We start from the raw sequence: 14,671 nt of genomic DNA, 5'->3' as shown, positions 1-14,671 counted from the left end.
CTTTGATTAATTTTAAGTTACCAAACTCTTCAGATATTCTGAAATATTTTACCTAGATTAAAACCATCATTGTTTGAAAAGGCAAAACAGATTACTGTCAATTAGTTTGACCTAACATCTGCAAGGTCCTGATGGAATTTATTTTGTAAAACTTTGTTTGCTAAAAACAAACCCTGCCTAATGAACCTGCTCATTTTTTTAGAAATGGTAATTGCAACATTGTTTTAATAGCCAATGGCCTTTGGTAAAGTACATAAGTACCAAATGAAAGACCAAGAAGCAACAAACAGGTACATGGTAGAAAGGACAAAAGAATGGTTATGAGGACCCTTTCATTTGTTAAAGAAATGACTGGGAAAAATGCTGTCATACCACAAGGGGTCTTAACCCTTGTCATATACATCACTGACATTAATCAAAATATTACCAACCACAAAAATTGCTGAAAACATGCTATAAAGACTATAATATTGAGGCCTTAATGCAGATCTCTAACTCTACAAACAGTAACAAGACTGGCAATTTCTTAATATAAAACAGAAAAAAAATCCAAGATCTTGCACGTGAGCCTGAACAATCTATATCACAACTACCACATTAAAATGAAACAACAATGAAGGTAAGGTAATTACCAAAAGAAGGCACCAAACCGGGAAGGCTATGTAGCACATAAAAGTGCGAAATAATCAGAGGGCGCTAAATATCACCAAGAATGCCAATACGAGAACAAAAACACATAAGGCGAACGATATCAAAAGTATCCGATTCACCTAGAATTCTATCGAGGGGCGAGGGACAGTCGGAAAGCAAGACACGCTCGTCCTGGAAGTCAGGACATTCAACAAGGATATGCACAACTGTAAGAGGGACAACACAATTCGGACAATAAGGAGCAGGGCGGCGCTCCATTAAGTGACCGTGGGTTAAGCTGGTATGACCAACCCACAGCCGTGCCAAAGCAGTGTCCCACCCCCGGTTACGGTGGTAGGAGGAAGGCCACGGGGACACACTAAGTTTGAGAGTACGCAGCTTGTTATCAACCACAGAGGACCAACAACCCTGCCAACAGGGAAGAATGAATAACAGGATAAAACTCGGAATAAGGAATACCTTTACGGGAGATGGGACAATAACGGATAGCTTCCTTAGCGGCAGCATCCGCACGCTCATTGAAACACCAATATGGGTGGGAACCCAGCAAAACTCTACTGATTTAAATTTACTAGAAATAAGAAACAGCCAATGTTGAATCTCAATGACCACCGGATGGACAGGATTAAAGGACCCTAGAGCCATGAGGGCACTACGAGAATCAACTACAACCACAAAGGAGGAATGAGAATGAGAAAGCAAGAGACGAAGAGCATACAGAATAGCGTAAAGTTCTGCCGTAAAGACGCTAGCCTCCGAAGGGAGGCAACACATGTAAGTACGGTCAGGAAAAACAACAGAGTAGCCCACACCATCCGCAGACTTAGACCCATCTGGGAAGATGGAAATAGAGTGGGAGTGCGAAGAAAAGTGCTCAAGGAAGAGGCTTTTCAGAATTGTAGGAGGGGTAAAGGCTTTAGTACGTAATACAAGTCAAGGACGTACAAAACTTGGGAAGGGGGACTCTCCACGGAGGTAATGAAGGAACAATACGAGGAGAAACATTAGAAATATGAACAGAAAGAGAATCCTGTAAGCGAGATAACTGGACAGAAAGTGGGAGACAATGAAGAGGAACAGGAACCACAGGAGGAGGAAAAGTCAATGCACGACAGAGGCGAGAAGAAGAATGTTGGAAGGACCGCGCAAGATAGCGAAGACAGTAGCGATCACGGCAGTCCTGAAGAGAGAGAAAGCCAGTGTCAACATACAAACTAAGGGCGGGAGTCGAACGAAAGGCACCAGAGCCGAGACGCAACCCAGTATGGTGCAAAGCATCAAGACGGTGAAGAGTAGAAGGAGAAGCAGAAGAGTATGCAGGCCAACCATAATCGAGTTTAGACAGGACGAGAGAGGAGTGCAAATAGAGGAGCGTGCACCAATCCGCTCCCCAAGAAGTATGGGACAAAACCTTAAGGAGGTTAAGGGCCTTAGAGCATTCAACTCGGAGGCAAGAGATATGGGCTGACCAAGACAAACGAGTGTCAAAGACTAACCCCAAAAGCTTCGCGGAATCCCTGTACACAATGAGATGACCATAAAGCAACAACAATGAAGTAAAGGTCCTTTCAGTAAGAATCTATCATTCACTGAAAGTTGCTGCAGTTAAAAATAACAGAAAATACAAGTCCCTAGAAATAAACAAGCAACCTTTTTGACTAAGGAAAAGAAGGTAGTTATTCTACTGTATAAATCTAAGTATTCACTTAGATAACTGTATCCAAGCATAGAGGTCCCCCCCCCCACTTCCCTTTCAGAAAAACATCTACTTTCGAAAAAGTTTAACATTGGCCAACAAAAATGATTCCAGAACTAAATTGCCTAATACCAGGAACAACTGAGAGCCATGACAAACACTGCAACCCTCTCCTACCCCCAAGTCTTATGCTATTTATGATCCAAGGTAATTTGAGATACTATACTGTACTTCCTACAGACGAGTCTAGTGAGAGGGTGATCTCCTGGCGATTAAATTGAAGCACGATACAGGTGTCAACGAACATCAGAGTCACCCAACTTGTCAGCACAGTGGATAACTAATGACATCATAATCTGCAGTGTTGTATGCCTCCCTGTAGCCATTTAAATCAATAAAACACAGGATTGTGGCAATGTTTACAGCATAAGGCAAGGTATAGAGGAATCCTGGAATGCCATGTAATGTGTAGTCCTTGAATGTGCTTTAGGCAACCAAATTGAATAACAACATTTCTGGTGTTCGGCTAAATAATCCGAGTTTCTCATTCGGTATGACGTTTTAAACCTAAATAGGAATTCACTTTAAAGGTCAATTTATTTGGAAAGTGCTAACCAGATTCCAAATTACTGAGCTCTGAAAGTACTACAAGGCAAGTTTAACCGAATGAGTGTTTGCCTATCCATACCCCCATGAGGTATGTGACAACACTGAATAAAGAAAGGGTCTTTGAGCATTCACCGTGCAGGTATTTGACGTGACCAATATAGCCAAGTGTTAAAGATCATTCTAAGCAGTTCTGCACAATCCATATACTATCAATTAATATAATTGTACAATGGTACTTGGTGGATGATGTTTCCTATTAAAACTCATTGGACAACTGTTTGTATTAGACATTTTAAACCTACGAATGGTAGCCCTAGATATCGCACTACAGTATTAATTACAAGATGAACAATGTAAACTCAATACCATAACAGCAAATCATGACGACTTTTCAACAACCGACAAACACACAGGTCTAACACCAGCCATCGCCGAGCGAGGACGTCCCAAGCATGTACACCCCACAACTTTACATCACCTTTGCCACCTCACGCGAGCACGCAACAGCATGAGGATGCCATACTCCCAAACCTACTCCATGCACTTTGAGGCTTTAACAACTCAACATTTAAAAAGTTGATTTAAAAAATCAAACACCTGAATTTTTCCCTAATTAAATTTACTAGGGAAATGCACACCAAGCCATGAAACTTACAATGAAGATGAACAAACTACACACAACTGTCACCAAACTTCCACATACCACCCCACTCTCACTCCTGCCCTCCCTCCTTAGGTGCTCTGATTGTCTGAGCACCTGAGCCACCACCACTCACCTCTTGTTGTGAGAGCCTAAAGCATGTTTGGTTGCACTTTAAAAGTTCACGAGTGTACTCGCCTAATTGTGAGTACCGCCTGCCCGGTTCACCATTTTGTTTTTCAATCTACCTCAATTTACCCCTTTACAGTCAAATATTATGCAAAATTCTGTTTAAGACTTGTCCCTTCTTAACTTAAATAACTGCTTTGGCCATCTGTAATCTTTCTAGGTGGGTAAAAATGACTCGAGGCCAGAAAGGACTTATCAGACGGCGATCATAACAATACGGTACACACACAAAATCTCAACATGATATATACCAAGCAGAAAATCCACTGGAGCTGTGAGGCGACATGAACCCTTGCCCAAGGCATTGTCAGCTGCATACTCTACTACAGTACCATTACTGACTTTGTAAAAGTCTTACAACCGGATTTCCCCATAAATCACAGCAAGTTTTGAGGCCCCTCCTAGAGTCAACGTCTTACGTAAGACCTACAAGCATTCAGGTGAAGGCTGAAGCAGTTCAACACCAAACGCCCCAACTTCAAATACACAGTTGAGAGGCGGGACCAAAATGTGATTTTCTGTGTGTGCCTGAAGTTGGGGCATACGGTCTTGCTTCACCCTTCACTTTACCCTTCACCGGCGTACTTCAGGGGTTTTATTTAATATTGTACTTGGACTGGCTTCAGGAGGGCCTCCAGACTTTCTGTGGCTTCACAAGTGTCACGTGAATCCCCTGCATAGCAGTGGAACTGCCTTTTCCCTTCACCTTCAATGCCTCTGCACTGGAAGTATACACCTACACCAGCCCAGAAGAGTCATCAGTCCTGCCACCTCTCCATACCCCCCAGGGCCTGGCAAGGCCTGGTACGACTCAGAGGCAAGCCAGGCACCACTGCTAACTGACAGTTTGTCCCCACAAACATGCAGTTAGCCGCCTTCAACTGGCACTGGTGCAGCTCAACACAAAGGCACCGCCAGCCACAACGAGCAGTTTGCTAGTTGACCAGATGTCCACCTCGTGTTGACACTGGATGAGTCATCACCGCCGGACTATATAACGGGCGCTGCCTCCCTGGAGAGGCAATCTCTCCCTTAGTGCTCTAGGATCACCTTCGTGTCTCTAACCCGTCGTCCGCTTCCAGTCAACGTCGTGTGACTGATGCCATGGTGGTATGGTAGCTGTCTTCAGAACACCAGTATATCTTAATACAGTACTTTTATTCATTGCTTATAGTTTATTTTTTGCATTTAAGGTCATACTAACTTGTTCACCTTTGCATTACATGATAGCCAAGTATTGTCATGTGTTATTTTTGTTCATTACTATTTCAGTAAATTGTTTAATTATTTATTTGATAATTTTCATTTGTTTCCACCTGCAACTTACACACTGCAAGGCCAATAGCAGCAATTTTTTCATTTATGTGAGGGAGAGCCATACCATCTTGGTTCAGTATAGCTGTGATACCACAACCCGTCACACAAGAAATCCAGTTGTAAGACTTTTACCATCAGTGGTGGTAGAGTTGCAGCTGGCTATGCCTTTGTTACAGGTTCGCTTCATCTCACAGCTCCAGTGGATTTTCTCACACATTTGAATACATGAAACAACTTTATTTGATACATTCCAGACCAAAGTACTGTACAGTACAGTAATTATCAAACCATCAAATGTGTGGGATAATCATAGTGCGCTAAATATCACTAACGTCGCCAATACAAGAACAAAAACGCATACGGCGAACAATATCAAAGATATTGAATTTACCAAGAATTTTATCGAGGGACAATTGACAGTGAGGGATGGTCGGGAAGCAAGACACGTAAGTCCTGGAAGTCAGGACATGTAGAGACAACGATTTGGACAATAAGGAGCAGGGCAGCGTGTATGACCAATATACAACCTCGCCAGAGCCGTTTCCCACCACCGGTTACGGTGGTAGGAGGAAGGCCACGGGAACACTACTCTTAAGAGCACGCAGTTTGTTACCAGTAACAGAAAACCAACAACCCTGACAACGGGCAAGAATGGGGAAATGAATAACTGGGTAAAAGTCGGAATAAGGAATACCTTTACGGGAGATGGGACAGGTGCGGATAGCTTCCTTAGCGGCAGCGTCCGCACGCTCATTTAAGCACACACTGCACTGGTACAAAACACTGCAGATAGAACTAAGTCCATAATCATTTTTGGATGTTTAGAAAAGGAAATTTCATCTAGGGTGGACCGAGCAGCAGAAGAGATGACAATCATAGAGAAAATAGTAGGTTTAGGAGAAGGCTCAAAGGAAAATGTCAGTGATTTTAGAAGAATAGGAAAATATGAGAAAGAAAAGAACCGCTCCTTAAGGGTGACGTTTAATGGAGTGAAAAACATGATGGAAGTGCTAAGAAATGCCAGGAAATTGCAGAGTGATGAGGTTGGCAAACTTTGGTCAATAAGACAAGACCTCTCCAAGGAAGACAGAGAAACGCTGAAAATGAACCTAATTGAGGCAAAACGTCTAAATGGGGATAGAAATGAAGAAGACAGAAATTCTTTTTTTTTACAAAGTGACAGGGACTGGAAAGCTTGTAAAATGGTACATAAAAACAAAGCAACAAGATCAGTAGTGGAAAGGGGGAGTAAAGAGCAAAGGAAAAGGGAACACGTTCTTGAAAATTGTATATACCAACATAGATGGAGTGAGGTCAAAAACTTTGGAGTTGCAAGATATAATCCAGCTTAGGGTCCCAGATATTGTCGCATTATCAGAGACGAAACTTGAAGGAAATATAATAAATGAAGTCATATTCCCAAGAGGCTATTCAGTTTGGAGACGTGACAGGAAAACTAGGAAGGGAGGAGGAGTGGCTGTACTGGTGAAAAAACACCTGAAGGTAAGAGAGTTAATATTTGAAAACCCTCGAGATATTGACATAATGGCATTGCAGGTCTGGAATCAGGATGATAAGCTGGTAATTTTAAATGCCTACAGCCCACCAGCAAGCAACACCTGGACAAAGGAAGAACTGGATGACAAACGCGAGGGCCTCATAATGGTCATCAGAGATATTATTGCACAAGCAGATAAAGATAAATCACGACTGTTGATACTGGGGGACTTCAACTTTAAAGCAATAGACTGGGAGGCCTATGAAGCAAGAACGGAGGACTTTTGGACATGCAAATTTGTGAACCTCATTCTGGAGACATTCTTGTATCAACACATAAAGCAGGCCACAAGAATGAGAGAAGGAGATGTACCGTCAGTACTGGATCTAGTATTCACCAGAAAAGAAGAAGAGATATTTGACATCCAGTACCTTCCTCCCTTGGGAAAGAGTGATCACGTCCTGTTAGACATTGATTATGCTTTAAGATATCATCTAGAAGAAAATGGGGACATTGAAACAGTTGATAAACTCGATTTAAGGAGAGGACACTATGGGGAACTTCGAAATTTTTTTAATGAGTGTAATTGGACAGAATTGTTGCTAGGCAGGGAAGTAAATGAAATGTATGCCAAATTTTTTAAAATATATGAGGAAGGCACACAAACATTCATACCAAAACAGAGATGCAGGGCCAGAAAACAGGATTGGTTCGACAGAAATTGTGAGAGGGCAAGAGACCAAAAAGAGACAAAAATGGAATCAGTATAGGAAGAGGCCAAACCCCCAAACATACCAGCGGTACAAAGATGCGAGAAACAACTATACGGCAGTAAGGAGAGAGGCAGAAAGAAATTTTGAAAAAGGGGTAGCGGATAAATGTAAAACAGAACCGGGCCTATTCTACAAATTCATAAACAACAAATTGCAGGTAAAGGATAATATCCAGAGGTTGAAAATGGGAAACAGATTCACGGAAAATGAAAAGGAAATGTGTGAAACATTAAATGAAAAGTTCCAAAGTGTGTTTGTACAAAATGAAATCTTCAGAGAACCAGACACAATAAGAATTCCAGAGAACAACATAGAGCGGATAGAGGTGTCTAGAGATGAAGTGGAAAATATGCTAAAGGAGCTCGGTAAGAACAAAGCAGCTGGCCCAGATGGCGTTTCACTATGGGTTCTGAGAGAATGGGCATCTGAGCTCAGCATTCCACTTCACCTGATCTTTCAGGCATCCCTGTGTACAGGAATCGTAGCAGACGTGTCGAAACAGGCTAACATAGTTCCAATCTACAAAAGTGGCAGCAGGGAAGACCCACTCAATTATAGACCTGTATCATTGACAAGTGTAATAGTGAAAGTATTGGGAAAACTAATCAAAACTAAATGGGTAGAACACCTGGAGAGAAATGATATAATATCAGACAGACAGTATGGTTTTCGATCTGGAAGATCCTGTGTATCGAATTTACTCAGTTTCTATGATCGAGCCACAGAGATATTACAGGAAAGAGATGGTTGGGTTGACTGCATCTATCTGGACCTAAAAAAGGCATTCGACAGAGTTCCACATAAGAGGTTGTTCTGGAAACTGGAAAATATTGGAGGGGTGACAGGAAAGCTCCTAACATGGATGAAAAATTTTCTGACTGATAGAAAAATGAGGGCAGTAATCAGAGGCAATGTATCGGTGTTACGACCCTGGGTTCTCCAGTGGAAACCAGAGGTCAAAATTGAGCTATTAAACTTCCTGGTAGCACAGTTGGGCATCTAGAATGTCAATTGTTTGTATCTTCCCTGCCAGACGTAAGACTATTATTGTTTCTCAAAGAGCATTTAAAGACTGAGCTGGGGGTTGATTATTAAATAATAACATAGGCACCAACTTTGCTTACTAATACTTTCTAATCATTCATAAAGTAACAATACGTTGCATAGGGGAAGATCTTTAATGTGCTTAGCTGCACGATCAATTAGGCTCCTCCCGGCACCACAACATGAGGGAGGCAGCTGGTGGCTAGCTCGAGCTTCTCTTGGCTGGTGGCGTGAGGTTAAGACCTACTCTGTGGCTGTATCCCTACTCTCCTTCCTTCTCCTCTTACTTATTTCCCTTACCTGAAGTTCCTGTATCCTTAAGCTAAGTACAGGGCATTAGTGAGTGTGCCTACTCTGGTAGTAACGATTGGTGAGACCTGGGGATAGTATTTTGCCAGTGTTTGGGTACCCCTAAGTGTTGTGTTTTGTATTAGGGTCCCACGTGGTTTCACTACCCTAAGCTGCATCCAGCTTCAGTGCTTATCCAGTAGTACTTTACCCTAGCTTGTTATTAGTGTAAACCTTGTATCCTGCCTACGTGGACCAAGGCTTTTAACGTAAGATAGTGTGGTAAAGTTATTATTATTATTGTTATTGGTGTGAGTGTATATGGGGGGTTGTTAACGGGTTAATAAATAAGTACATGAATTACAGAGTATCTCTTCTTCCAAGGTGGGAGCGCAGTGATCAACCCTTAGACGAACATATTTGGTCTTGTAGCAAGTTATTACTACTGTGGATAGTTTATTTTGGGGGCCGGGCCTTTTAGCTCTCCCATATATGATACTCCTGTCTTCTAACTACCTATACCCCTTAATAGTACCAGTACCCCATAGAAGCCCCACTCATATCATTTGTAACAATCGGAATGGAGAAATGTCACAAGTGGAGTACCACAGGGTTCAGTTCTTGCACCAGTGATGTTTATTGTGTACATAAATGATCTACCAGTTGGTATACAGAATTATATGAACATGTTTGCTGATGATGCTAAGTTAATAGGAAGGATAATAAATTTAGATGATTGTCATGCCCTTCAAGAAGACCTGGACAAAATAAGTATATGGAGCACCACTTGGCAAATGGAATTTAATGTTAATAAATGTCATGTTATAGAATGTGGAATAGGAGAACATAGACCCCACACAACCTATATATTATGTGAGAAATCTTTAAAGAATTCTGATAAAGAAAGAGATCTAGGGGTGGTTCTAGATAGAAAACTATCACCTGAGGACCACATAAAGAATATTGTGCAAGGAGCCTATGCTATGCTTTCATACTTCAGAATTGCATTTAAATACATGGATGGCAATATACTAAAGAAATTGTTCATGACTTTTGTTAGGCCAAAGCTAGAATATGCAGCGGTTGTGTGGTGCCCATATCTCAAGAAGCACATCAACAAACTGGAAAAGGTGCAAAGACATGCTACTAAGTGGCTCCCAGAACTGAAGGGCAAGAGCTACGAGGAGAGGTTAGAGGCATTAAATATGCCAAAACTAGAAGACAGAAGAAAAAGAAGTGATATGATCACTACGTACAAAATATTAACAGGAATTGATAAAATCGACAGGGAAGATATCCTGAGACCTGGAACTTCAAGAACAAGAGGTCATAGATTTAAACTAGCTAAACACAGATGCCGAAGAAATATAAGAAAATTCACCTTCGCAAATAGAATGGTAGACGGTTGGAACAAGTTAAGTGAGAAGGTGGTGGAGGCCAAGACCGTCAGTAGTTTCAAAGCGTTATATGACAAAGAGTGCTGGGAAGACGGGACACCACGAGCGTAGCTCTCATCCTGTAACTACACTTAGGTAATTACACACATTTAGGTCCATCTATCTGGACCTAAAAAAGGCTTTCGACAGAGTTCCCCATAAGAGGTTGTTCTGGAAACTGGAACATATTGGAGGAGTGACAGGTAAGCTACTAACATGGATGAAAAATTTCCTAACTGACAGAAAAATGAGGGCCATAATCAGAGGCAAGGTATCGGATTGGAGAAATGTCATGAGTGAAGTACCTCAGGGTTCAGTTCTTGCACCGGTAATGTTCATTGTCTACATAAACGATCTACCAGTGGGAATACACAATTACATGAACATGTTTGCTGATGATGCTAAGATAATAGGGAAGATAAGAAACTTAGATGATTGTCATGCCCTTCAAGAAGACCTGGACAAAATAAGTACTGTATATGGAGCAACACTTGGCAAATGGAATTTAATGTGAATAAATGCCATGTTATGGAATGTGGAATTGGAGAACATAGACCCCACACAACCTATAAATTATGTGAGAAATCTTTAAAGAATTCTGATAAAGAAAAGGATCTAGGGGTGGTTTTAGATAGAAAAATGTCACCTGAGGACCACATTAAGAACATTATGCGAGGAGCCTATGCTACACTTTCTAACCTTAGAATTGCTTTTAAATACATGGATAGAGAAATATTAAAGAAATTGTTCACGACTTTTATTAGACCAAAGCTGGAATATGCAGCGGTTGTATGGTGCCCATATCTTAAGAAGCACATCAACAAACTGGAAAAGGTGCAACGACATGCCACTAAGTGGCTCCCAGAACTGAAGGACAAGAGCTACGAGGAGAGATTAGAGGCATTAAATATGCAAAAACTAAAAGATAGAAGAAAAAGAGGCGATATGATCACTACGTTCAAAATAGTAACAGGAATAGATAAAATTGATAGGGAAGAATTCCTGAGACTCGGAACTTCAAGAACAAGAGGTCATAGATTTAAACTAACGAAACAAAGTTGCCGGAGAAATATACGAAAATTCACTTTTGTAAACAGAGTGGTAGACGGTTGGAACAAGTTAAGTGAGAAGGTGGTGGAGGCCAAAACCGTCAGTAATTTCAAAGCATTATATGACAAAGAGTGCTGGGGAGACGGGACACCACGAGCGTAGCTCTCATCCTGTAACTACACTTAGGTAATTACACTTAGGTAATTACACACCAATATGGGTGAGAATCCAGCAAAATTCCACTGTCTTGAATCTACTGGATATACTGTATATTATCATACTGTATATTATCATTGCAATATGGAAGTTGTAGTTAAGGACCTGGTGACTCTAGTGGGAGCCCTGAGGACAGAGTTGGACTTTCTGCGGGAGGAGGTGCGTCAGCTGAAAGAACAACGAGAAGTAACGAAGGAGGAGACCAGCAGTAAAGGGACCTCGTCTTGGAGAGTTGTTAAAGACAGGGGCCTTAAGAAGACTTTGATAAAGCCGCCTTCAAACGCCATAGCAACCTCTAATTCATTTGACGTTTTGGAGGACGAGTGCTGTGGAGAGACTGTGGATCGCGCAAAAGGGAAAGCAACGACGAGAAAGGAAGCGCAGGCCCCTCAGAAAGTAAAGGAAGTACCTAAGCAAACATTAGTTGTGGGAGATTCCCAGATAAGGTATTTGGATAGAACGTTTTGTGCTAGAGATAGGGGGAACAGGTTAAGGGTTTGCTATCCCGGAGCTGGCATTGGTGATATTATAAACAACATGAATGATATTATGGCTGGTAATGGGAACAATCCCATTATTTGCATTAGCGTGGGAGGAAATGATGTTGGTCGAGTTAGGAGTGAGGAACTGATTCAGAGGTATAAAACAGCCATAGAGTTAGTTAGGAGCAAGGGAGGAATCCCGATCATATGTGGCATTCTTCCAAGAAAGGGAGTGGGAAATGAATGGATATCGAGGGCACTTGGTGTCAATTGCCGGCTGGAAAGATATTGCAAATCAAATGCAATATCTTTCATAGACAACTGGGAACACTTCTATGGAAGAAATGAAATGTATGCTCGTGATGGGGTGCATCTATCGAGAGCTGGGGTTGTTGCTGTTGCGAACTCGTTAGAAGAAGTGGTTAGAGGTGTTTGTTTGGGTTTAAACTGTTAGTAGATAGAGGTATGGGAATTGATTTGGAGGAAGGAGGTAATAAAAGTATGTGTTTGTGGGCGAAAGGAATTGGCAAAACGATCAGGGAAAGAGAAGGTCCGCAAAATAACAATTCACTTAGGGTATATTACACTAACAGTAGAAGTCTAAGAAATAAAATTAACGAATTAAATGCTCTTGTCTGCACAGAAAAAATAGATATTATTGCACTTACCGAAACGTGGATGAATGTAGAAAATAGAGAACTATTAGCTGAATATCAAATATATGGATTTAAACTATTTCACACAGATAGATATATTAGACGAGGAGGTGGAGTAGCCATATATGTTAGGGACAATTTGAAATGTAGTCTCAAAGAGGGAATCAAAACTGAGCCACACACAGAAACTATTTGGATTGAATTAAACGAAAAAGCTAATAATATTATAATAGGAGTAATATATAGGCCACCAAATTTAGACAGAATGGAAGCAAAGCATCTATGGGATGAAATATCTAGAGCATCTAGATCTAACAGTATTTATGTCATGGGTGACTTTAATTTTAGCGGAATAAACTGGTTGAACAAAACAGGGAATAGTGAAGCAGAAGATTTTCTAGAATTAATTGACGATTGCTTTCTTACGCAACACATTAAGGAACCAACACGGGAAAATAATATTTTAGATTTAGTGTTAACTAACAGGGAAACGCAAATTAATGACATCGAAATAGGGAGTGAGCTAGGGAGCAGTGATCACAAAGAAATCAGATTTAGCATAGAATGGAATAGACCAGTAGGAGAAAATTCTGTTAAAGTGCCAGATTTTCGAAAAGCTGATTTTAATAGCCTAAGAAATTTTTTGGGTCAAATTGATTGGAAAGTCTTGGGTATGGGGTGTGGGCCGGTCTTGGAGCGAGACATGAACCCAGCGATAGGTGACTTAAATGGGGATTTCGATGTGGATTCAATATATAACTTATTTAAGAATATTCTAAACAAAGCACAGGAACGTAGTATACCATACAAATTGAATAGATCGAATACTAATGACCCAAAGTGGATAACAAAGAATTTGAAGAACCTTATAGGTAAAAAGAGAGCTTGGTACAAAAGGATTAAAAATGGGGAGGTCACTTTAGAACAGGAATTCGTACAACTGGTTAGAAATGTTAAAAAAGAGATAAGGAAAGCAAAAAGAAACTATGAAGTTCGCATAGCAGGGCAAGCAAAGACAAATCCTAAAGGGTTTTTTCAGTTATATCGTACTAAGACTAGGGAAAGGATAGGTCCATTAAAAACTGAGACAGGTCAAATAACAGATAGTGATGAAGAGATGAGTAGTATTTTTAATAAATATTTTGTATCTGTATTTACTAAAGAGGAACTTAACAATATGCCTTCAGCCGAACAAGTCTATGTGGGTGGGGACGAGGACAGGTTGACGAGTTTAGCAGTTACCAGGGAGGATGTTCTTAAACAAATAGTAAAACTCAAACCAAACAAATCCCCAGGGCCGGATGAAGTGTTTGCCAGGGTGCTTAAAGAATGCAAAGAGGAGCTTTGTGACCCACTGTCAACCATATTTAATAAATCAATAGAGTCAGGCAGAGTGCCAGAGTTTTGGAAAGTTGCTAATGTGATACCAGTTTTTAAGAAAGGAGATAGATCACTTGCGTCTAACTATCGACCAATTAGCCTAACGTCTATTGTGGGAAAGTTACTCGAATCTATAATAGCAAATAAAATTCGTCTTCATCTTGAAAAACATAAATTAATAATTGAGTCGCAACATGGTTTTATAAATGGCCGTTCATGTTTAACAAATTTGTTATCTTTTTATTCTAGCATTGTTGAGGCAGTTGATAGTGGTAAGGATTGCGATGTTGTATACCTTGACTTTAGCAAAGCTTTTGATACAGTCCCACATGAAAGACTGATTAAAAAGATAGAGTCTCATGGTATTGGGGGTGCTATATTAAGCTGGATTAGGGCATGGCTATACCAAAGGAAACAGAGAGTTAGTATAAATGGAATCAAGTCAGAGTGGGAAAATGTTGTAAGTGGAGTGCCTCAAGGCTCTGTCCTGGGACCTCTGTTGTTTATAATATATATAAATGATTTAGATTCAGGTTTGAGTAGCAACATTTGCAAATTTGCCGATGATACGAAAATCGGTAGGGAAATTAATTCGGAGGAGGACTCACTATCACTTCAAGTTGATCTAGATAGGGTTTTGAAATGGTCAAAGGATTGGCAGATGCAGTTTAATGCTGATAAATGTAAAGTTCTGAGGTTAGGTAATGATGATAGAGTTACAAGATACGAGCTAGATGGTGTTGTGA

At 40.7% G+C, this 14,671-nt stretch overlaps 1 long non-coding RNA gene across 3 annotated transcripts in view; it reads right to left on the bottom strand.

Moving 5' to 3' along the window:
- Positions 1–14,671, bottom strand: part of LOC138359749 (uncharacterized) — a 35,121-nt gene that overhangs the window by 576 nt on the left and 19,874 nt on the right. The window contains exon 5 of one of the 3 annotated variants that reach the window (XR_011226043.1): positions 5,797–5,872. The exons of the other annotated variants lie outside the window; for them this stretch is intronic. This is a non-coding gene — a long non-coding RNA (uncharacterized lncRNA). The remainder of the gene's footprint in view (positions 1–5,796; positions 5,873–14,671) is intronic. 3 annotated transcript variants of the gene reach the window in all.

Source organism: Procambarus clarkii, chromosome 93 (genome assembly GCF_040958095.1).
Source record: "Procambarus clarkii isolate CNS0578487 chromosome 93, FALCON_Pclarkii_2.0, whole genome shotgun sequence".
NCBI lineage: Eukaryota > Metazoa > Arthropoda > Malacostraca > Decapoda > Cambaridae > Procambarus > Procambarus clarkii.
This window is presented reverse-complemented; position numbering and strand designations above follow the sequence as displayed.